Source organism: Bactrocera dorsalis, chromosome 2, assembly GCF_023373825.1.
Source record: "Bactrocera dorsalis isolate Fly_Bdor chromosome 2, ASM2337382v1, whole genome shotgun sequence".
Lineage (NCBI taxonomy): Eukaryota > Metazoa > Arthropoda > Insecta > Diptera > Tephritidae > Bactrocera > Bactrocera dorsalis.
Window position 1 is genome coordinate 59,047,117 of NC_064304.1, and position 26,665 is coordinate 59,073,781.

Below are 26,665 nucleotides of genomic sequence, written 5' to 3' on the forward strand. Positions count from 1 at the left end.
CAGAGACAGGATACAGAAGTTATAAGGCATAAAATTACATTTACCTTCTACAGAGTACCTGTTTGTCGTAAATTTTTCCCTTTTTGTACATGCGTGTGGGAAGAAGCGTTACGAACATTTAGTACGTCATTTTGCCGCACAGGGTGTAACAGTGCGCCAACACGGTCTGGAAAATAAACCGAGTACACATCCATAAATACAAAAAGTACTAAGCATTATTATTTTTGGCCCATAATACGTTTTTCTAGTGTATAATCATGTCTTTATAGCTTATAATTCAATGTATTTTGCTCATTACAAAAAAATTATATTTTTTCGTATTTTTACTCTTCTTTCTCTACATTTTTAGGGAACTTTCAAACAAGTTATGACTGTTTGGATTCTATCACGTGAAAAAGCATCTCATCTTCCATCCGAATCAACTAAAAAGTGAAAATTGATTTTTCGACACCTAAGCCCCCTTTCCGTAGACCAGGTCACATATATATTTATTTCTCTTCATTTTCTCTGTTGAGTATGTGGAGAACTGTTAAAAACGTTAACATTTCAAAGCGTTGTGAGGTGAATTCCTCACTATAAATCTAACAAATGTTCGCTGTCGAACCTGCACCTTCTCTATGCTTTAAGTTTTCTCTGGTTAGTGTATAGTATGTGAAAACTACGTATGCGGCTGTGTATTACAGCTTTTTAGTAAGATGTCAGCGTGGTGTGTTATTATTTAAGTGTGTGTTTGTGAGTATTTTTATATCTTGTGCTAAATAATAAATTTTATAAGATGCCGAAAACTAATGCCGAAATGTGTCGTCAATATCGACGCAAAAAAATGAAAATGAAAAAAAAAATCTAGGAAAAAGTTCAACAGAACGTAGTCGCGAGTTTCGTGCACGTAAAAAACAATTATTGAACAATCAAAACAGATGCTCAAATACATATATGTAAGTGTTAATGTGACTGATGCAATAAATGGTAAGTGTAAATAGTTTTTAATCCTGCTTTAAGTATAAAGTAATATTTCAATGTTTTTCCTAACAATAAATATAATTTTTTATTTTATACTGATCACGGATTATATATACATATGTATATAACCTCAATACACCACGTGTATAACCTTATTTATTATTTTCTGTTTTAAGGTTAGGTTCCAGCTGTAAAGTAAGTGCTGAAGAAATTATTGATATTATTTCTTTTGTGTGAAATAGTTAGCAAGAAATTTTGACATTTCATATCGCAGCGTGAATGTTAAAAAGTAGCAGAAGAGGAGTGTAAAAAGTAATCAAACGTAAAAGATATTTGAGCAAAACAATTAGTAAGTTTCCCATTATGTATATTTAAATGTATTTAAAAATATCATGATTAATTATCATTATTTAATTTTCAGGTGATCTTGGTTAGTATCCATCAAAGCCCCACCAAAATCTGGAAGCATTTTATAATTACAAAGTAAGTGAATACGTGTACAATATACACTGTACATATAGATTATAATATCCTCGTACGCTCGGGTATACAGTTAATAATTTTTATTAATATGCTTTCATTATAGGGATTCCATTCTATTGTGGTGATAGCCACATATGATGCCAATTATAAATTCACATACGTGGATGTTGGTGATTACGGAAGCGTAGGAGACTCAGCATACTTAACGACAGCTGCCAATTTCTGACCGACGGCATTATTGATGGCAATAAAGTACCATACTTGATGTTTTTTGCGTCAATTCGTGTGGCACCCATACATCGAGCTTCTTAGCGACTCCAAGCTTCTTCAAATGGTTTATAACGGTTTGATGATTCATGCCCAGCTCTTGACCGATGCTACGGCTGCTACTATGCCGGTCTCTTTCGACCAATTCAGCGATTTTATCGCAATTTTCGACGGCAGGCCTTCCGGAGCGTGGCGCATCTTCGACCACCTCTACACCAGAACGAAAACGTTGAAACCATCATTGTGCGGTGGAAATGGAAACTGTGTCGGATCCATAAACTGCACAAATTTTATTGGCGGCTTGAGATGCATTTTTGCCTTTATCGTAGTAGTACTGTAAAATATGCCGTATTTTCTCTTTATTTTGCTCCATGTTTGCTACGCTATAACTCACGAACGACTTAAAAGAAACGACAATCAATCACGTGTTAGCGCGTGAAATGAGCTTTCCAAAAAAGTATAGCGTGACCCGATGCGACGAATAAAACTAGAACTACGCGCTTTCAGCGCCAACTAGCGAAAATACCGCTAGACTTTTTTAACACTCCATTATATTTAAAAAAAATACATTCGACTCTGATTTTAAGTTGGTTTAAGAAAATTTCAATCATATTTCGAGTTCACTTAAGTGGGCTAAATGGATACTCAACCATCAGTTAAGAACTAAAGGTCGCAAGAAAGGAAATTTGCCCTCTTCAATAAGCAACTAACGAGAGCGCTAGGGAAACTTCGAGCTTCCTCGTAGGTGTGGTAGTGCGGGTTTAAACTATGGAATATACAAACTACTCAGGTATGTTATATGAAAGGTCGGCCTCCATTTAAAATAAAGCAGTTTACAGTTTTGAAAAAGTTTGGCAGTATATGGCGAAGTTGGACCAAGGAAGGTGTCAATGCTAAGTTTAGAATTTTTATTTTAAACCCAGTTTACATTTTCTGCTCCTATTTTCTTATTTTCATATTTACTTACTTGATAATTGTATTTATTTACTTGATATGTGTTTTCTCTACGTGTGCTGTCTGTCCAAGTGTATGCTTAGATACGCTCAACGTATTTGTAAAATACACAATCTCCCAGTACGGCATTAACGGCAAAAAATTGTTTTATTTCCTGTTTTTTGTTTTGCTCCACGTTTTCGAGTGTCTGACACTGCTGTTTTTAAAATGAAATCATTGATTTTCACGGTGAATGTAATTTAATAGAAAGGTTTCTTCCCATTATATAGGGTGGGCCAAAAGAAACCAAGGGGTGTAAAAGTTTAATAACTTTTTCGTTTAATAATTAATATTTTAATTTTGCTTTCAGATTATATAATATACAAAAGGGAAATTTTTTTACACTAAGTATGAAAAATTATGTCTCTTAAATTTCCGCCGTTTTCAGCTTCGCACTGATGGGCTCCTTTTAGAGCATTTTCCATAACATCTTTCAAAACTTGTGGCTGTAGCATTCGAATTTCTGCACCAATGTTTGCCTTGAGTTCAAGGATTGTCTCTGAGTTCAAGGATTGTCTCTGGCTTGTTCATACACTCGCTCCTTCAAGTAACCCCAAAGGAAATAGTCGGGTGCTGTCAAATCTGGCGATCGCGCTTGCCAAATAATTTCCGAATTTCTGGAAATCATTCGCCCTCCAAAAATTTGACTTAAAAGTGCCATTGTGTCTCGGGCAGTATGGGCAGTAGCTCCGTCCTGCTGAAGCCACATACCAGGTCTGTTTTCAAGAGCAGGACGTAAAAAATGTTCTATCATAAACCGATACCGCTCTCCATTTACGGTTGCAGCACTTCCATCTTCATTCTCGAAGAAGTGACATTTTCAGATGTGATCCCACACCATACTATACACCTGATGGGGTGTAATTGGCATTGATGAATGGCTCTAGGATTTTGAGAACCCAGAACCTACAGTTCTGCTTATTAACAAAGCCAATCAAATGAAAATGAGCTTCATCACTCATAATCAAATTTTTAATAAAGTTGATTTCATTTCTGGCCAACTCTTGAAATTTAAGTGCAAAATTTAGACGTTGCCGATGATCTGCGGGTTTTAATTCTTGCACCATTTGCACCTTATATGGGTATAACTGTAAATCTTGTTTTAAAATGCGCCGTAGTGACGTACGAGATATTTTTAGCTGAGTAGAACGCCTTCTGGCAGATGTTTCTGGTGCTTCGTTAACACTTTGCTGTACTCGTTCAATATTTTCCGCAGTGCGACTTAAACGTGGTCTATCGGTTCGAAGCAAATCTGTTACGCTGCCATGTTGGTGATGTTGGTGATCAACTAAGCAACGAATCATTGCTTCAGAGCGCGAAATTCTGACGTTAAAATGTCGACGATATGCGTTAAAATAATTGATCTCTGGTTTAAATAATAAAATTCTATTGTTCTGGTTCTCTGTTCAGTTGTGTACCTCTCTACTATAAATTCTCCAATTGTTGTCTATATAATCTGAAAAAAAAAATTAAAAAAAAAAATTAATTAACGAAAAAGTTATTAAACTTTTACACCCCTTGGTTTCTTTTGGCCCACCTTGTACATGAGATATTATGTCTAACTTCTGAGCAAGATTGTTCAGTTCACTATTTGATCTATTGCTCTAATCGACTGCAACGCGCTTAAATGCAAATATACCTTGTCGATCAACGCAAACAGCTTTATCAGCTTTGTATATTCCACAAATCTTCCTGAAAAAGACGTTTAATACATATCCACTTAATATGAAGATTTACTTAAACTAAGAAGCAAGAACACAAAGGCTGAATTTTACATACTTCATTGTAGAAGACGACGCATTTCGAATGTGTAAACGTATTCTAAAGCCTTTTTACGCTGGTTCTGTTCCGTTGCAAAATAATGCAGCAAATTTTTCAATATTTATGTTTATTTATGAAAACAATAATTACTATTTATTTAATGTATACCACGTATATATGTTTTTTATAAAAAGAATTTTAATGTCTTCAGATTTCGTGTTTATTTATTTCATAACTAATCAGAAGATAAGTGAGTATAAAAAGATATTTGTTTTAATTTTTTGGTTTAAGTTCATTAACTTTCTGTAACAGCATACTGTAAAATTCTATACACATATCATCACCAACTGGCTGTGGAAGCTTATTCAACAACCAGTCAAAACCAACAAGGACTTGTGCATATGGTGAGTTGTTTTTTGCTGCTGCCAAATCTTCTTGCTTCTTTAAAATGTTGTTGAATCGATTCCATGCCTCGTCATTTTGGCTTCCGCTAAACGTCCGACCACTTGTGGTGGGTGTTGGATTCTGCAAAATACACAAACAAAAAATAAAACATGCACATTATATACATCCACTTACATGCACATCAAAATCATATTCCGGAACACTTAACACCTCCACATTCGCTCTATTTATGGGGGAAGATGAATCAATCCTTCAAATGTTGGACTTGTGAAAGTTCTCCGAAAGCACAACAAAAATTCATGCAATTTTAAAATAATTAGGCTGTTCACTAGGGTGGGTCGATTCCGGAATTTTTTCGATTCGGTATTTCTAATAGTGCGGAAAAGTTGCCTTAGTACTTCCTGATTCCAATGCAACTTTTTATTTTGAGATCGGATTGCATCTTCAACCCGAACCTCGGCCTTGAAATTTCGGAAATTCGCCTAAAATCGTGAAATTGTCTACCTAGCACCTGAAATACGCATCTCATGGCAAAATGTATAAAATAAAAGTTATTTGTCACGTCATTTGCTACCGAAATGGTATATGTGATCATGGCCGTAGGACGAACCGTTCCCGAGATACGAGCGAAAAGGCGGCGCGCCACAGCGCAAGGTCAAAATTGTTGCAGCTCTCAGCTAACCTGTATTGGTCACCCAGAACCCACCGCGTGGAGGTAGCTGCTCTTCGGGTTCCTCCCAAGCCCAACCCAACCAACCAACCATATGTCAGGCTTGTTTTAGTCTGAATCTGTGTCAAATTTATTGATAAAATCAGATTTTGTACTAAACTTTGGCACTTGTTGCCTAGATTTCAGTGTAGAGCGTATAAAAAGATCACGAGATTGGGGCCCAATAACTTTAGAAGATGCCTCTGTCACCAGTTTGACGATTCTCTCGACTGCCACGGTGTGAAAGGGGAATTCACTAAATTTCCATACCTCTGCAGTGTCTCCCGACAGCCCTTTTATGAGTTCTTCGTTAGAAACTGAACAAAGAACTGGTGGAACAGTCAAGATAATAGTCTTCCAGTTAATCATATCGTAATAAGTATTAGCTTTGAAATTCAGCTTTGGCACTTTATTACATCTAACTCTTCCATTTATGGTGTCAGACTCTGCTTCTCTGGCTGCCAGAAGACGGTCAAGGGCCAACTTTCTGACTTCTATCCGTTCGTCAGTCATCATACTAAGGAGAATGTTTTCTGGAAGAGCAAAGAAAGCATTCTGTTGAATGGATGAATCGACAACCTTGCGCAGTTTAGCGGGTAAGTATCTCGACCTTTGAATTGCAGCATAGAGATGGCGCGAGCCATCTTTGATTGAACTGTTGAATCTTATTGAGAACCACAAAGGTGAGTAAACTGTAAGTATGTACTTGACCAAAATCTTTATTTCCTTTGTTGGTTTGTCAGTAGAAATGTATAATCTCAGAATTCTATTCGCACAGGTGAGCCAGCGAGATTTGCACATGTTACCTGGATGCATCGACGCTAAATCTGAGGAACATTGACCGGAAATAACAGCTTCTGATATTTTATAGAGATAAGCTTGGTCTGTGCTAAGTTGGGTCGGATTAATAACCTCAGAGGGTAATTGGCAGGATGGAAAACTTTCAAATTTGACAACAGGCAACTTCTCACAATAAGGGAGCAGTTTACCTATGTCGCCAGAGAATGTATTTGGACTCTTTGAGACACCATCTGTGTGTTCGAAAAGAGCACGGAATGGAAGTTCGTTGAAATGTAGAAGACAAATAACCCACTGTAATGGCCTACCTATTCTTTCTTCTAGTTTCCGAATGATTCCACCTTTCCAACCTGTGTTCGTGTTGGTGCCATCAGCACCGACAACTTCTAGATGTTCCACATCAACTGAATTGTCTTGTAAATGTTGCCATATAGCTTGCGTCTCATCCTCAGCTGACCCGGAAGGAGAAGTGACGTGGCCAAAGTAATGACAACCAGGTTCCGCTATAAGAGAAATATGTTCCTCTTTGACAGTGTCGCGGTAGTACTTTTCACCTTCGCTGACTTGTGTAAGTGTATTGTCTTTGCGGCCGTCAAAATACAGCCCATATACGGAGTCAATACTTTCGGTGTTCTGGAGCTTAACACCAACACTTTTTTTTGCCCGACTAATCTTGCATTTGTCAGTGACAAAGCTAGCCTGATCCTCTGTTATCAAACCTGCTTTTTTGGCATCCAGAAAAGCCGATGAAACAATCAAGGCCGCTGCTCTATCACTTACTCCAAATCTTTGGGCAGCTAAAGCAGTGTGTTGTAATACTAGTGTGTTTTGTTTGGTTTTAGAGGATGGAAGAGAAAATTCATCATCACCATCGTTTTTCGAAGAATCAATGTGCGACGCGCCTACATTGTTGTCGTCTGTATGAGAGTCTGGCTGATCTGAATGGTCACGTGTTCTAGCTGATACTTTTCTGGTAAGTGTTGATGTTGAATGACGTTTTGAAAGCTTTTCTTTACGTTCATTTTTCTTTGTAATCTTTTTTGTTTCAGGTAGATCAACACTTCCAATGCGACCAATTCTTGTGGTTCTCTGGTCCAAGAGAAATGGTTGTTCATTGATAGGAACTTTCCTTTCCTTTGGACAAGTGCAAGAAGAAAAATAAATGCATTTACAAGCAGCGATGTCAAATAATTTTCCGGCAGAAGAGACAAAGTCGTCTCTTTTAGAGCTCAACCAAGTCAGAAATTTCTTATGGTATGTGGTGAGCATTTGTACAACTCTGGTGTGTGAAACTATCGGAATAGATGACTTTTTGAAAGTATTTTCAACCTTTTTTGCAACTATTTCTGTAACCTCTTTACTCCTAGATTCATAGTTGTCGCCTCGGAGTCGCCCTATACCAAATCTTTCAAACTGATAACACAAAAGAACATCCTGGTAAGTAGGTAACTGGGACTCAGAGAGATTGTACGGATATATGCCAAACACAGGACATTTCTGTCTAAATTTAAATTTAGATACAGACATTTTGAGTTCTGTGTTTTGTTGAGAGAATATAAGTGATAGCACCTGGCGAAATCACCGACAAGAGTGAAGGAACTCGATGAAAAAATATTTGTGTGGAGACCTATCCGAACGTGTCCTTTGGCGTAGGTGAATGAATGTGAGTGATAGCACTCGGCGAAATCAACGTCAAGAAGTGCGGCCGCAAGCCGATTTTCACCTTGCGCTGTGGCGCGCCGCCTTTTCGCTCGTATCTCGGGAACGGTTCGTCCTACGGCCATGATCACATATACCATTTCGGTAGCAAATGACGTGACAAATAACTTTTGTTTTATACATTTTGCCATGAGATGCGTATTTCAGGTGCTAGGTAGATAATTTCACGATTTTAGGCGAATTTCCGAAATTTCAAGGCCGAGGTTCGGGTTGAAGATGCAATCCGATCTCAAAACAAAAAGTTGCATTGGAATCAGGAAGTACTAAGGCAACTTTTCCGCACTATTAGAAATACCGAATCGAAAAAGTCCGGAATCGACCCACCCTACTGTTCACGGTAAGGTGGTTATCGGGTTATGTGATTATTAGATTAAAAATAACCTCTATGCTCCGTGAGCACCCTACGTTGTATGGTTATTTGCTTATTTTTACACAAACGGCTGTTTATTGTTTACAATTTTAGTTCAGTGAAATTCCAACTTATAAAATGCCTAAACAAAGTTTAAAAAGCAAAATAATCGAATTTAAAATAAGTTCTGCTATTCAGGAAATGGACTTTATTGAAAATATGAGCTTATTAAATAATCCGAATTTTAATGGTTCAAAAAAGTCTTTGTATAAAATTTGCAGACATCTTGCGCCCTGAACAGTGTCATAATGCAATGAATGAAGTACTAGATGAACTGCTAGAGGATATAACTTTATGCATCTGTAGTAGACGGGGAGATGAACTACATGTTCCAAAATCTATTCATTGGCGAGAAAATGTTCTGTTTTGCTTTGACGATGGAAGATTTTTACAAATGCTGCGCGTCAGCAAATGAAAATTCACTCATCTCCTAGTAATATTTTCTAATGATATGAACTTTACTAATTCAAGTTTACAAATACCTTTAGATTTGCAACTCGCAATCGTATTGCTCCGATTAGGTTCATCGGGTGAAAGTGCTTCTGTACGTAAAATCGCTATCTCACCAAAAGAGTTTTTTCGGCAATTTTGAATAAACTACCTCAATTCATTCATTGGCCTGGACTGGCAGAGCGCCGGGAACTTGTTTCCCAAACATTCTTCGAATTACCATATTGCATTGGTTACATTGACGTTAGCGAGATTAAACTGGCCGAAAAGCCAAATAAAAATCATGAGGTGTATTTTTCTCGGCAACGAATATACTCTATCAAATTGGAAGTCGTATGTGACCATAAGTTACGCATATTACATGCAGAAGTGGGCAATCCCGGAAGCTACCACGATTCTAAAGTGTTTAGGAAATCTCATATTGGAAGAAACACAACTAGCTTATTTAGTGGAGAAGAGTGGACTGGAGGTGATTCTGCGTATAAGTTGACAAAACATTTAATAACACCATACCGAAGCAATTCTTCTTTATCAGGCTCTGAAAGACAAGCTAAATTCAACAAAGTACACAGCCAGTATCGTGTTAGAGTCGAAAATTGTTTCGGGATTCTAAAAGAAAAGTTTTGTAGTTTGAAACAAATGCGGATAAAAATAAAAGACCGAGAGAGTCAAACATTTTTTAATAAATGGGTACTAGTCTGCTGTGTGCTGCACAACATACTCTTGGAAGGGCGCGATTCTTCACACTTTGAAAGGCAAAGTGTCGAAGCCCATGGATGCCAATATGATGGAGATGCTATTGTTGTACCTACCCCGAACTAAAAAGACAAGCACTATACAATTTAATTTTTCAATAAAAAATCATATTTTTTGTTTTAATAACAAGTAAGAAAATTATTTATTTGTTTATTGGTTATTTATATTATAATTTTTATACTTCATTTCAATTTATAATTTTCTTATTCTCTCATTCTGCTCCAACTCCATTTTTTTGAGTTGGAAATCGTTTTCGATCTTCTTCTTTTCATTTTCATGTTTGTTTGCTTCAACTTGCTTCATCCAATTGAATTTTTCTATTTCAAATTGAAGCTGTTTTTCCCGAAAACTCATTCTTTCAGCTTCTAATGTTGCCAGTTTATCAATGGCAGTGTTTTGGTGTTTGGCCCTAATTTTTTTTACAAACGGGCTGGCCGCAGATAAGCCAGATGCCAATTCAGATATGTCATTTTCTTCCTGCACTTCGGGTTCGGGGTCTTCCAAATCATCCACAACATTTTCTACAGAGTCGAGTTCCATTGCAGAGGAGCTCATTACCACCACCTCAGCTTCCCTCTCCGTAGCAAAAATGTCCGCTAATTGTTTGTAATGCGGACAACTTTTAAGCACTTTATCTGTAATAAAGCAAATCAATTTAATTCCAAAGTTGATATTAAAATATATATAAAATCTACCCATCACAGTCAGCTCCACATCGCCTTCCTCTCTCCAGCGCCCGTGGAATTTAGCCAGTGTTCTGCCGATTTCATTTGGCTTTTTAAATAGCGAATCTTACATTTTAAGATGTTCCACGTTGCTTCAATTTTTGTCACTTCAAGCAACTTACTGTGGTAGATTTTCGCTGTTGGTTTCTGAAATTAAAGGAGATGTAATTAAATCAAAATAAATAACTAATGTGTCGAAAACTAACCTCGACGTTTCGGTGATCCTGCATATAGGACAGCACGGTTTTGATTACGGCTTCCGTCCATTTCTTCACCTCCTTTTCTCGCTTTCGTATTTCTGTAGACACTAAAATTAGAGTATAAATAACTGGCAAAAAGTGTATATTTATTTTGTACTTTGTGATTTTTACTTACTTTGATGACTTCTGATAATTTTTGATACTTTTTGATGCTTTTGGATGCTTTTTATTTCGGTTTTAAATTACTGATTGTAAACAAAAAACAGCTGTTAATAGCAGATTTTCCAATAAGAAAATCTAAATGGAAATGCCATTCGCTTAGTTTTATTTACTTTTTGTGCTGCTATTTAGTAAAATTCCAACGACTTTCTAACACTGGAAATAAGCACACAACCACATAATCTGTAAACAAGGATCTAGGTTGGTCAACTTTGGTTATTTTGTCATACCGCATTTTGTTGTTGTTTACTTAATCGCATAACCACATAACCCGATAATCACCTTATCGTGAACAGCCTAAATGTTTCTTTTGTGTGATATATGTATGTATTTGGCAAAAATACCATTTCTTCAGCAAACTCCCAATCAATCGTGTCTGAAAAAAGGCTCTTCCAACGTTTCTCTACCAGCGCTACCACTTTTGTGCTTGCGGGCCACTTTGGCGTGATAGCGATAGCTCGCCCGTAAGCTAATCCATCCTGCTTTGCACTCACTCACGTCATAAAAATAATCAAGTTAAGAGATTCATGTAATACAACTTTAATTTACAAAATATAATTTATAAAATATTAAAAATTAAAATAATTAGAGGGGGAGAGACAGGTGTAAAAAAATGGCGCATCCTGGTGACATTGATCCTGACTCTCCTGGTGGTCTGAAAAAAAATCAAAAGAAATTCGTAATCAGTAAGGATGCTGTTATAGTCCCTACCTCAGGGAACACGAAAAAAATGGCGACTGCCTGAAAATAAAAATAATTTTTTACGCTTTTTTTTTAAATTCCTGAATTTTTTTTAAATATTAAAAACAAAAATTTTGACACGATGGTGGTAGGAACAATAAAGGTTTATATAAAAAAGGTTCACACTGAACGTTCGAAAACAAGTTATCTTCACAAAAGTTGGCACAGGTTATTTTCTAAGATAATAAAGTAATACACGAAGAAATTATTCAGATCGGCTTACTATAATATATAGCTGCTATACAAAACGATCGGAATCTAGTGCTGGTATGGAAAACTTTTGCATTTGGCAAGATGTATTAACGAAATTTGGTATAGATTATTCTAAGGCAACAATATAATCTCCGAAGAAATTATTCAGATCGGTTAGCTATAGCATATAGCAGCCATACGAACTGAAAGAACGGACTCCTAATGCTTGCATGAAAAACTTCCCCATTTGACGACATATCTTCACGAAATTTGGTATAAGTTATTGTTCAGAAATGATGTAACATCGGAAGAAATTGTTCAGATCGGCTCACTATAGTATATATGTAGCTGCGATACAAACCGAACGATCAGAATCAAGGGCTTGTATGGAATACGTTTGCATTTGACGTGGTACATAGGCTGATATATATATTTCTGGACTAGGCAACACTAAGTGTTGCCAGGTACAATCTGACATTTCCATTGGAAAGTTTGAGATTTTTTAGCATAACATCACTCAGAACATTTTGTCATTTAATCGTGAATTGTTTTATTTACAGGGAATTAAAAAATTCATCTCGGCCAAAAAATGGAATTAACTCGTGAACATTTTCGTGCGATCATTTTTCACAACTTTCGACGTGGACAAGAGTGCATCGATGAACTAAAATCTTTGTATGGCTATGAAGCACCATCCTATAGCATTGTGAAAAACTGTTACAACGAATTCAATCGTGGGCGACGCTCGCTCAAAGACGAATTGCGTGAAGGTCGTCCAAAAACAGCCGTTGTGCCAGAAAGCATCGATGCCGTACGTGAACTGATAATGCAAGACCGTCATGTAACATACCTTCACCAGCATACATTCGATATTGCATGAACACCTGGCCGTAAAAAAAGTTTGTTCTCTTTGGATCCCGGCCAATTTGACAATTGCTCAAAAAAAGGCTCGTGTGGATTGGTGTAAAGAAATGCTGAAAAAATACGATCACTACGCTTCAAAAGACGTTTATAAGATCGTCATAGGTGACGAATCAAAAAAAAGAAGCATTTTCGTTGATAAATATGCCTATTTTCATTATTAGGCCAGAAATATATATACGAAATTTTACATGAGTTACTGCTTAAGGTAATAACATAATCTCCGAAAAAATTATTCACATCGGATTACTATAGCAAATAGCTTCCATACAAACTGAACACATAAGTAGTTAATAAAAGAAATGTATTGGCTTCGGTGCAACCGATGTTATCGTTTTTTCTTGTTTTCAAATATGTCCGTAAAAATATATAAAACTTCTGCTACTCACCCTTCAATTCGGTGACGAATTTGACAAAATATGAAAAGAAAAGCGAAAAAGGTTCAAGCTGGAAAGGCGGCTGTTTAACGTTTCGTCCGTGTATGCGCACGTATGGAGAACAAAGGGGCTGTGTTCCGTCCGTCGGTCTCATTTGTTAATTTGGCATGGTGTCCTCATGTTGGTTGTATTAGTGACGTGGTGGTATTGACGTGGAATGTTAAGAAATGATGTGTATGAAGATGTGGTAAGTGATGAAGAGGAGGTGGGTATGATGTGTGTGGTGTGGCAGTGTTATAGTGTGAGGGGGTCAGAAGCTCATTTAGCCAATGTCCATAAATTTTCTACGGGGTTGATGTCTGGGCTTGTGCAGGAGTATCTTACACTTTTGAGCAATTATATAGCAGCCATGTCCTGCATTAGTAAGACATGTGCTTGGGATCATTGTCTTTATATATTTTGAAACTCAAATTATTGGGATTTTTTGGATCCGCAAGCTTAATTTTTTGCACTCTTGTTACGTAAAGTTTTTAAATATACTTTCTTATTCATATTATCTCTATTAATGCTGATTTCACCAACACCTCTGCTAAAGACACAACGCTATACCGTTACAGTCAGCTTTCCAAATTTATTGTTTTGTAGGACTCTTAGAGGCTTTCTCTAAATTCTTTGAGAATGTAAAATGTAAGTTAGAGCAAAAAAAGTCGTTTCTTAACGATAATTTGCGATAGCAAATTTCTTACACTACTTGAATAATATTTGTGTTTTAAAAGAACTCTTCGCACGCTTTCATGACCCACTTGTACAAGATTGCGTTCCTTGAAATCCGCAGCTAACATTCTAAAACTTCACTGTGGTTCACTGTCAATTTGTTTTACTATTAAACATTTATTTAAACATTTTGTATAGTTTGTTCGAATTTCGTATTCTCCAAGGCTTAGCGAATTAAAGACAGTTCCAGGAAGATGGAGCCATATGTAAAAGTTCACGCAAGTAAGGAAAGAGTCACTTAATTGGTAAGGTGCCCCTGCCCAGCTGTTTGATGACCTTGTTAGAGTAAAAACTGACGTCACCGACTGAAGCAAGAAGGTCATTGTGGCATTTGCTAAAGTGACCATATAAACGAGCGTAAATTCGGGGTGGGATTCGTAGCGGGAGAAAGACTTCGTCGTCGAGTACTGGCATTCACCCCGGTGGATGAACGTCTAGCCACAATTATCACCAATGTGAATTTATTCAACATATCACTGATTTGCACTCACGCCTTAACAACAGAGTGAGCAAAGAATGTATTTTTGGCAAAACGGTCGGTAAATTCAACCTACACAATGAAACATCTACAAATGTGCTGAGGCTGATCGACTTCGCCGTGGCCCGAAATATGGTTATCTGTAGTATTCGATTTCAGCACAGAAAAATTCATCAAGCTATCTGTCTGTCTTTGGATCGAAAACCCACCAACCAGTTCGATCATGTTGATGGAAGACACATCCAAAAGGTTTTAGACGTGCGTACGCTCCGACGTATTAACATCGACTCGGACCACTATCTTGTTGAAGCCAAGATTCTCCCCCTCCTCTGTGCAGCAAAAATCGCACATCAACAATTCCAAGGATGGTTCGACGTCGAAAAGTTGCATTCACAACAGACAACCAAACAATTTTCTACTTGAGCAGGGGTGCAGCTCTCTGAGAGCACTCATTAGCAACTCGGTATATGGAAATTGGGAGACGGTATTTAAAACCCCTTACGTACATCTGCAAACGAAACCATTGGCAATTACTCGTCTGAAGAACAATAAAGCGTCGGGGGCCAATAGATTGCCAGCCGAGGTATTCAAATACGCCGGTTAGGAACTGAAAAACAAAGAAGCATGCATCAGATTTTTTATTAAATATGTTTGGACGAACCCAATCCACAAAAAGGACGACTCCACAATCTGCGCCAACAACCGTGGGATAAGCCTCCTCAACATCGCTTATAAGTTATATCGAGCGTGTTGTGTGAATTATAAAAGCCCATCGACAACCAACTGATCGGAACTTATCAGTGTGGCTTTGACCTGGAAAATTAACAACTGACCAGATATTCACCATTCGAAATGACTTAAAAAGAGAAACGACACACACCACCTGCTTTTGACAGCACGAAAAGGAAAATACCGCAACATATGAATTTGGTATCCGAGCAAAACTTATACGGTAGTGAAAACTGATGTTGAGCAATACCAAAAGCTCCGTTAGGATCAGGAATGGCCTGTCCGAGCCATTCGATATCAAATGAGGTTTAAGACAAGGCACTCCCTATCGTCCGACTTCTTCAATCTACTCTTAGAGAAAATAATTTGAGCTGCAGAACTAAATAGAGAATGTACCTTCTTATATAAAAGTGTACAGCTGCTCGCGTATGCTGATGATATTGATATCATTGGTCTCAACATCCGCGCCATTAGTTCTGCTTACTCCAGATTGGATAAGGAAGTGAAGCAAATGGGTATGGTAGTGACGAAATATCTCCTGTCATCAAACAAACAGTCTTCGCACTCGCGACTTGGCTCTCACGTCACTGTTGACAGTCATAATTTCGAAGTCGTAAATAATTTCGTCTATCTTGGAATCAATATTGACAGGAACAACAATGTCAGCCTAATACAATGCTGACTGAGTGGCCAATTGAAAAGTAGAGTCCTCTCGACGAATAAAAACCAAATTCTATAAGTCACTCATTATTCCCGTCCTGCTATATGAAGTAGAGACATGGACGATGACAACATCTTATGAGCCGATGTTACGAGTTTTCGAGAGGAAAGCTCTGCTGACGATTTATGATCCTTTGTACATCTAAAATAATCGAGATAGATTTAGGTTTATCCGTCTGTGCAAGCTATATATAACTTGAGTAAAAATTCCGATATCGTTATGAAACGTACACGCTCGTTGATTTCATTGGACCACTTCCACGCTCACAAGGCGCCGTTAACCGAAAACCTATAAATGACCATAACTAAGCCGCAAATTAAGGTACAAAATTTGACACAATGCAATTACGTAATAATAAGTGGCACCTGAGGCTTGAAAATTTTTAAAAATAATTAATGCCCCTTAATAGGTTTAATGCACATTAAGGGTATTTCACTAAAATTTGCACATGACAAATTCTTTCAAAAGCTTTTGCGTTTTTTGTTTAAACCATTAAAAGTAAGATAAATCAATAATTAACATCACACATCTTCCGAACTATTAATTCAATTTTAACTAAATTTTTATATTTCAGTTATTGTATTCACAGTTTATGAGAAATTTCATAAGTGGCAACTTTGCCCGATATTTGACATTTAAACTGTGAACGCACAAAGTTAGTTTTATAGCGAATTAATTTTTAATTCTTGAATAAAAATGTCTCATTTAAATGGAAAGCAATATATATTGATCGCACTCAGCTACAAATGTATACTGGACATAATCGCTAATGATTCTAGTATGTATATATACATACTTATTACAAAAAATTACCTACCGAAGTTATTTTTTACAACTTTGTTAAAGGCAGTGACGAAGAGGGTGACGATCTCCTAATAAATTTTGCCATTGATGCAGCGCTTATTATAGCTAATCGAAGAAGTACCCATTTGGGTATACTAAAATATTCGCAATGGGTCAATAATGTACTTCCCCGATTTGATAGTGGCCGCATGCGACAAAATTTGCGCATAGAAATCTTTGAGTTCAACTATATATTATCCTTAATCAAGCAAGACCCTGTTTTCCAAAACAAAAATTGTGTTCCACAATTACCAATCGATCTTCAACTAAAGATAGCACTTTTTTGTCTGGGATCACGTGGAGAGATACTTCTCTCGCAAAAAACAATATGTCATAAAAATGCAAGTAGTATGTGACTATTCACTAAGAATTAGACAAGCGACAATAGGATACCGAGGAAGCGTACATGATGCTAAATTTTTTTCGAATCTGCAACAGCTAAGAACCCAGAAAATTATTTTTGTCATTGGGAATGGATTGATGGCGATTCGGCATATCCGCTAAGCCAACATCTTATTACACCTTTTCGACAAAACAGTACTGAGCAGTCAAAAGAAATGAGAGATACATTCAATCAATATTTCTCTAAATATAGAGTACGTGTAGAAAATTGTTTTGGGAAATTAAAAGAAAAATTTTGCAGTTTAAAAGAACTACGGTTCAGATTAACGAACGAAACTAATTATAAAAATTGTTGTAGATGGATTTTGGCACGTTGTATCCTTAACAACATGTTGCCACAATTTAACTTAAACGAAAATTCTAGTTTAGAAAGCCAAGAAGAAACAGACTACCCACAAGAAATTTATGAACACGACGACCTAAGAAAAGCTCTATCACATTTTGTAAACAATAAAGATATAATTATTTAATTTTATGTAGTATATATGTAGTGCAGGTCGCCTCCACGCTGGTGCATCCTGGGTAACGCCAAATGGCCTGCGGCCTTCACGGCCTTACAACTCCCTTGACGACTTTTTCTGGCATCGAACTGGTTTTTAGAATAGGAAACTTATCTGGATCTGTAAGAACCCTGGGCTGGTGGTGGCGGCATTCAGGCACCTGAGTATGATGGGGTGACACCCATCAGAAATGGCTGTCGGGCTAATGTCGAAACTGCCTCCGTCCCGTTAAAACCTTGGCAGGCCTCAGAGTACGTCCCCCCTCGTCGTCATTAAGTTGGCGTGGTAGGTGTAAGTTGAGAGGACTCTTCTTTACGCTGGTCAGCTCTGAATGTATTGCCTCATAAGGGCGTACGTCAACTCTCGCCTTGGCCTCATCACTGAGACAACCTTCGGATCATTAAAGGCAACTACCTCTCCGGGGGTCGGAAAGCGGCTCTGAGTGAGGACCCTTATAGCATGGACACAACACCAACAAACACGGACGAGAAGGTGACGAAAGGAGGTGAAGGGGCGTCGAAATCGACACCCAGCTCTTTCCCAGGGGGGGCTGCTGCTCCCGGGACGAGGAAATCGTCGCCAAGTAGAAAAGGTCAGGTATCTGAGCAGCATGTTAACACGCTGGAGTGGGCCAAGAAGGTGCTAAGGGAGAGCGAGACCGATGGGTCACGACTCGAAGCAAACAGACATGAACCAGCGGTTAAGCGGCAAAGGTCGCACGAGGGAGAAACCTCCCTTGGCAAAAAAAAACCGAGAACGGGGCGGCGCCAACCTTCAGCGAGATTACTAAAGGTGCTGGTGCAAGAATACTTGACGTGCTCGACCGCTTCCTCAGGGTTGTCAAGGAAAACCCTGGGACACCCCCAAAATGCGTTAGTGGCGGTTGGCACCATGGGCTGCACAAGCTGACTCGATGCTCCGATGAAAGATCGGCCATCTTATACAAGAAGGCAGTCTCTCTGGTGGGGGAGGTTTGGAAGGGGGCCAGACTGGAGGCCGTGGACAAAGAGGATCTTCCTCTTCGCCCTAGGGCTCGCGTCTGGCTGCCGGCCGAACCGTCTACCGCGAAGGAGATAGAGGAAATCCTCAGGTACTGCAACCCCACACTCCCCGCGCATGACTGGAGGGTAATAAGGCTGGAGAGAACCGATGAACCATATCGGCAAGCGCTGATAATGCTTAACGCGGAGTCCATCGGTCCTCTCAGCAAAACCAAGGGAGCCATCAGCTATGGGTTCGAAATGGTGGTACTGAAGGTGCTCCCAACGGAGGCCAGGGCTGATGGCGCTCAAGCTGGGGAGAAGGGGTTAGCGATGGTCAAGCGACCAGGGAAAACGACCCAAACCTCTCGGACGTGGCGAGCACTGGAGGCGGATCGTCGATCAGCGACTCCGTTTTCAACCTCGAACAATTGTTTGAGGAAGTGAGGGTCGACCATGACCTAAGCACTGAACTGGCGCTTCTAGAGGATAGTCTGAAGGATGAGATTCCTCCAGATTAACCTCCATCACGCAAAGGCCGCAAAAGGGAGCCTGTATGCTGGTCAGAAACGAACTAACGGTATTCCTTTTACCTAATTTCAGCAACGCTGACGTAGTTACAGCAAAACTAGAGTGCGACACCGGGAATATCTGGTCGAAAGTGGACTTGCCATCAATCCAAATAAAACAGAAATGGTTTTATTTAGTAGAAGATACAAGATCCTGGAGGCGCCGTTACCCCTATTGGGAGGTATCCGCTTGCAACCGGCGGATACAGTGAAGTATTTAGAGCTCATCCTGGATAAGAAGCTTTCATGGAAGCCGAATATCGAGGAGAGAGCCAAAAAGGCATCGATTGCCTTATATTGCTGTAGAGGAGCTATTGGCAAGAGGTGGGGGCTCTCACCGACGGTGGTACTCTGGCTCTATGACACCATAGTCAAGCCCATAATGTTCTATGGAGTCTTCATGTGGTGGAGGGCTTTGCAGAAGACCACACTTGCAAAGAAACTTGAGAGCGTTCAACGAGCTGCGCTCATCAGCAAGTGCGCTGCATTAAGGTCCACCCCAACTATCGCACTTAATGCAATCCTGAACTGTCTACTGTCGGGAGCTCTCCATAAAATCCAGCTTCAGACTTCCCGACTATTGCAGCGTTTTCCAGGCTGAGGTTGCAGCCATCAAGGTAGCAGCAGACATGCTGCTCAAAAGAGTGTCTACCTTCAGAGAAGTGACCATTCACTCAGATAGCAGAGCGGCAATTCACAGTGCGTTCAAGGTTGGTCGAAGAATGTCTGGCATCGCTGCCTCTGGCGGCGAGAGCTTTTATTATAAGACATCATAGGTGACGAATCATGGATCTATGCGTATGAGCCCGAAACAAAACAGCAATCGACCGTGTGGGTCTTCCAAGACGAGCCCAATCCAACGAAAAAAAAAGAAGCATTTTCGTTGATAAATATGCCTATTTTCATTATTAGCCCAGAAATATATATACGAAATTTTACATGAGTTACTGCTTTAGGTAATAACATAATCTCCGAAAAAATTATTCACATCGGATTACTATAGCAAATAGCTTCCATACAAACTGAACACATAAGTAGTTAATAAAAGAAATGTATTGGCTTCGGTGCAACCGATGTTATCGTTTTTTCTTGTTTTCAAATATGTCCGTAAAAATATATAAAACTTCTGCTACTCACCCTTCAATTCGGTGACGAATTTGACAAAATATGAAAAGAAAAGCGAAAAAGGTTCAAGCTGGAAAGGCGGCTGTTTAACGTTTCGTCCGTGTATGCGCACGAATGGAGAACAAAGGGGCTGTGTTCCGTCCGTCGGTCTCATTTGTTAATTTGGCATGGTGTCCTCATGTTGGTTGTATTAGTGACGTGGTGGTATTGACGTGGAATGTTAAGAAATGATGTGTATGAAGATGTGGTAAGTGATGAAGAGGAGGTGGGTATGATGTGTGTGGTGTGGCAGTGTTATAGTGTGAGGGGGTCAGAAGCTCATTTAGCCAATGTCCATAAATTTTCTACGGGGTTGATGTCTGGGCTTTGCGCAGGAGTATCTTACACTTTTGAGCAATTATATAGCAGCCATGTCCTGCATTAGTAAGACATGTGCTTGGGATCATTGTCTTTATATATTTTGAAACTCAAATTATTGGGATTTTTTGGATCCACAAGCTTAATTTTTTGCACTCTTGTTACGTAAAGTTTTTAAATATACTTTCTTATTCATATTATCTCTATTAATGCTGATTTCACCAACACCTCTGCTAAAGACACAACGCTATACCGTTACAGTCAGCTTTCCAAATTTATTGTTTTGTAGGACTCTTAGAGGCTTTCTCTAAATTCTTTGAGAATGTAAAATGTAAGTTAGAGCAAAAAAAGTCGTTTCTTAACGATAATTTGCGATAGCAAATTTCTTATACTACTTGAATAATATTTGTGTTTTAAAAGAACTCTTCGCACGCTTTCATGACCCACTTGTACAAGATTGCGTTCCTTGAAATCCGCAGCTAACATTCTAAAACTTCACTGTGGTTCACTGTCAATTTGTTTTACTATTAAACATTTATTTAAACATTTTGTATAGTTTGTTCGAATTTCGTATTCTCCAAGGCTTAGCGAATTAAAGACAGTTCCAGGAAGATGGAGCCATATGTAAAAGTTCACGCAAGTAAGGAAAGAGTCACTTAATTGGTAAGGTGCCCCTGCCCAGCTGTTTGATGACCTTGTTAGAGTAAAAACTGACGTCACCGACTGAAGCAAGAAGGTCATTGTGGCATTTGCTAAAGTGACCATATAAACGAGCGTAAATTCGGGGTGGGATTCGTAGCGGGAGAAAGACTTCGTCGTCGAGTACTGGCATTCACCCCGGTGGATGAACGTCTAGCCACAATTATCACCAATGTGAATTTATTCAACATATCACTGATTTGCACTCACGCCTTAACAACAGAGTGAGCAAAGAATGTATTTTTGGCAAAACGGTCGGTAAATTCAACCTACACAATGAAACATCTACAAATGTGCTGAGACTGATCGACTTCGCCGTGGCCCGAAATATGGTTATCTGTAGTATTCGATTTCAGCACAGAAAAATTCATCAAGCTATCTGTCTGTCTTTGGATCGAAAACCCACCAACCAGTTCGATCATGTTGATGGAAGACACATCCAAAAGGTTTTAGACGTGCGTACGCTCCGACGTATTAACATCGACTCGGACCACTATCTTGTTGAAGCCAAGATTCTCCCCCTCCTCTGTGCAGCAAAAATCGCACATCAACAATTCCAAGGATGGTTCGACGTCGAAAAGTTGCATTCACAACAGACAACCAAACAATTTTCTACTTGACTTGCACCCCTGCTCTCTGAGAGCACTCATTAGCAACTCGGTATATGGAAATTGGGAGACGGTATTTAAAACCCCTTACGTACATCTGCAAACGAAACCATTGGCAATTACTCGTCTGAAGAACAATAAAGCGTCGGGGGCCAATAGATTGCCAGCCGAGGTATTCAAATACGCCGGTTAGGAACTGAAAAACAAAGGAGCATGCATCAGATTTTTTATTAAATATGTTTGGACGAACCCAATCCACAAAAAGGACGACTCCACAATCTGCGCCAACAACCGTGGGATAAGCCTCCTCAACATCGCTTATAAGTTATATCGAGCGTGTTGTGTGAATTATAAAAGCCCATCGACAACCAACTGATCGGAACTTATCAGTGTGGCTTTGACCTGGAAAATTAACAACTGACCAGATATTCACCATTCGAAATGACTTAAAAAGAGAAACGACACACACCACCTGTTTTTGACAGCACGAAAAGAAAAATACCGCAACATATGAATTTGGTATCCGAGCAAAACTTATACGGTAGTGAAAACTGATGTTGAGCAATACCAAAAGCTCCGTTAGGATCAGGAATGGCCTGTCCGAGCCATTCGATATCAAATGAGGTTTAAGACAAGGCACTCCCTATCGTCCGACTTCTTCAATCTACTCTTAGAGAAAATAATTTGAGCTGCAGAACTAAATAGAGAATGTACCTTCTTATATAAAAGTGTACAGCTGCTCGCGTATGCTGATGATATTGATATCATTGGTCTCAACATCCGCGCCATTAGTTCTGCTTACTCCAGATTGGATAAGGAAGTGAAGCAAATGGGTATGGTAGTGACGAAATATCTCCTGTCATCAAACAAACAGTCGTCGCACTCGCGACTTGGCTCTCACGACACTGTTGACAGTCATAATTTCGAAGTCGTAAATAATTTCGTCTATCTTGGAATCAATATTGACAGGAACAACAATGTCAGCCTCGAAATACAATGCTGACTGAGTGGCCAATTGAAAAGTAGAGTCCTCTCTCGACGAATAAAAACCAAATTCTATAAGTCACTCATTATTCCCGTCCTGCTATATGAAGTAGAGACATGGACGATGACAACATCTTATGAGCCGATGTTACGAGTTTTCGAGAGGAAAGCTCTGCTGACGATTTATGATCCTTTGTACATCTAAAATAATCGAGATAGATTTAGGTTTATCCGTCTGTGCAAGCTATATATAACTTGAGTAAAAATTCCGATATCGTTATGAAACGTACACGCTCGTTGATTTCATTGGACCACTTCCACGCTCACAAGGCGCCGTTAACCGAAAACCTATAAATGACCATAACTAAGCCGCAAATTAAGGTACAAAATTTGACACAATGCAATTACGTAATAATAAGTGGCACCTGAGGCTTGAAAATTTTTAAAAATAATTAATGCCCCTTAATAGGTTTAATGAACATTAAGGGTATTTCACTAAAATTTGCACATGACAAATTCTTTCAAAAGCTTTTGCGTTTTTTGTTTAAACCATTAAAAGTAAGATAAATCAATAATTAACATCACACATCTTCCGAACTATTAATTCAATTTTAACTAAATTTTTATATTTCAGTTATTGTATTCACAGTTTATGGGAAATTTCATAAGTGGCAACTTTGCCCGATATTTGACATTTAAACTGTGAACGCACAAAGTTAGTTTTATAGCGAATTAATTTTTAATTCTTGAATAAAAATGTCTCATTTAAATGGAAAGCAATATATATTGATCGCACTCAGCTACAAATGTATACTGGACATAATCGCTAATGATTCTAGTATGTATATATACATACTTATTACAAAAAATTACCTTCTTCTTCTTAATTGGCGTAGACACCGCTTACGCGATTATAGCCGAGTTAACAACCGCGCGCCAGTCGTTTCTTCTTTTCGCTAAGTGGCGCTAATTGGATATTCCAAGCGAAGCCAGGTCCTTCTCCACTTGGTCCTTCCAACGGAGTGGAGGTCTTCCTCTTCCTCTGCTTCCCCCGGCGGGTACTGCGTCGAATACTTTCAGAGCTGGAGTGTTCTCATCCATCCGGACAACATGACCTAGCCAGCGTAGCCGCTGTCTTTTAATTCGCTGAACTATGTCAATGTCGTCGTATATCTCGTACAGCTCATCGTTCCATCGAGTGCGATATTCGCCGTGGCCAACGCGCAAAGGACCATAAATCTTTCGCAGAATTTTTCTATCGAAAACTCGCAACGTCGACTCATCCGCTGTTGACGTCGTCCAAGCCTCTGCACCATATAGCAGGACGGGAATTATGAGAGACTTATAGAGTTTGGTTTTTGTCTGTCGAGAGAGGACTTTGCTTCTCAATTGCCTACTCAGTCCGAAGTAGCACCTGTTGGCAAGAGTTATCCTGCGTTGGATTTCTAGGCTGACATTGTTGGTGGTGTTTACGCTGGTTCCAAGATAGACGAAATTATCTACAACTTCAAAGTTATGACTGTCAACAGTGACGTGAGTGCCAAGTCGCGAGTGCGACGACTGTTTGTTTGATGACAGGAGATATTTCGTCTTGCCCTCGTTCACTGCCAGACCCATTCGTTTTGCTTCCTTGTCCAGCCTGGAGAAAGCAGAACTAACGGCGCGGGTGTTGAGACCGATGATATCAATATCATCGGCATACGCCAGCAGCTGTACACTCTTATAGAAGATTGTACCTGCTCGATTAAGTTCTGCAGCTCGAACTATTTTCGCCAGCAGCAGATTGAAAAAGTCGCACGATAGGGAGTCGCCTTGTCTGAAACCTCGTTTGGTATCGAACGGCTCGGAGAGGTTCTTCCCGATCCTGACGGAGCTTTTGGTGCCGCTCAACGTCAGTTTACACAGCCGTATCAGTTTTGCGGGGATACCAAATTCAGACATCGCGGCATAAAGGCAGCTCCTTTTCGTGCTGTCGAAAGCAGCTTTGAAATCGACGAATAGGTGGTGTGTGTCGATTCTCCTTTCACGGGTCTTTTCCAAGATTTGGCGCATGGTGAATATCTGGTCGGTTGTTGATTTGCCAGGTCTAAAGCCCCACTGATAAGGTCCAATCAGTTCGTTGACGGTGGGTTTTAATCTTTCACACAATACGCTCGATAGAACCTTATATGCGATGTTGAGGAGGCTAATCCCACGGTAGTTGGCGCAGATTGTGGGGTCTCCTTTTTTATGGATTGGGCATAGCACACTTAAATTCCAGTCGTTGGGCATGCTTTCGTCCGACCATATTTTACAAAGAAGCTGATGCATGCTCCTTATCAGTTCTTCGCCGCCGTGTTTGAATAGCTCGGCCGGCAATCCATCGGCCCCTGCCGCTTTGTTGTTCTTCAGGCGGGTGATTGCTATTCGAACTTCTTCATGGTCGGGTAATGGAACGTCTGCTCCATCGTCATCGATTGGGGAATCGGATTCGCCTTCTCCCGGTGTTGTGCTTTCACTGCCATTCAGCAGGCTGGAGAAGTGTTCCCTCCATAATTTAAGTATGCTCTGGGCATCGGTAACTAGATCACCTTTGGGGGTTCTACAAGAGTATGCTCCGGTCTTGAAACCTTCTGTAAGCCGCCGCATCTTGTCGTAGAATTTTCGAGCATTACCCCTGTCGGCCAGCTTATCAAGCTGTTCGTACTCACGCATTTCGGCCTCTTTCTTCTTCTGTCTGCAAATGCGTCTCGCTTCGCTCTTCAACTCTCGGTATCTATCCCATCCCGCACGTGTTGTGGTCGATCGTAACGTTGCGAGGTAGGCAGCCTGTTTTCTCTCCGCTGCGACACGGCACTCCTCGTCGTACCAGCTGTTCTTTTGCACTTTCCGAAAACCAATGGTTTCGGTTGCAGCTGTACGTAAGGAGTTTGAAATGCCGTCCCACAGTTCCCTTATACCGAATTGTTGATGAGTGCTCTCAGAGAGCAGGAGTGCAAGCCGAATAGTAAAACGTTCGGCTGTCTGTTGTGATTGCAGCTTCTCGACGTCGAACCTTCCTTGTGTTTGTTGGCGTGCGTTTTTTGCTGCACAGAGGCGGGTGCGAATTTTGGCTGCAAGAATATAGTGGTCCGAGTCGATGTTAGGACCTCGGAGCGCACGCACATCTAAAACACTGGAGACGTGTCTTCCGTCTATCACAACATGATCGATCTGGTTGGTGGTTTTTCGATCCGGAGACAGCCAGGTAGCTTGATGTATCTTCTTATGCTGGAATCTAGTACTACAGATAACCATATTTCGGGGCCCGGCGAAGTCGATCAGCCTCAACCCATTTGGGGATGTTTCCTCGTGGAGGCTGAATTTACCGACCATAGTGCCAAAGATACCTTCTTTGCCCACCCTGGCGTTAAAGTCGCCAAGCACGATTTTGACATCGTGGCGAGGGCATCTCTCATAAGTGCGCTCCAAGCACTCATAAAAGGCATCTTTGGTCACATCGTCCTTCTCTTCCGTCGGGGCGTGGGCGCAAATCAGCGATATGTTGAAGAACCTCGCTTTGATGCGGATTGTGGCTAGACGTTCATTCACCGCAGTGAATGATAGTACTCGGCGACGGAGTCTCTCTCCCACCACGAATCCAACACCAAACTTGCGCTCCTTTATATGGCGACTGTAGTAAATGTCACAAGGACCTACTTGTCTCTGTCCTTGTCCCGTCCATCGCATTTCTTGGACGGCGGTGATGTCAGCCTTTATTTTCACGAGGACATCAAACAGCTGGGCAGCGGCACCTTCCCAATTAAGGGACCGGACATTCCAGGTGCATGCC

The 26,665-nt window shown here is 39.9% G+C and overlaps 1 pseudogene; it reads left to right on the top strand.

Annotated features, from left to right (window-relative positions):
• Positions 1-17,991: 17,991 nt before the first annotated feature.
• On the top strand, positions 17,992-19,033 carry LOC125776119 (uncharacterized; annotated as a pseudogene).
• The last annotated feature ends 7,632 nt before the right edge of the window (positions 19,034-26,665 follow it).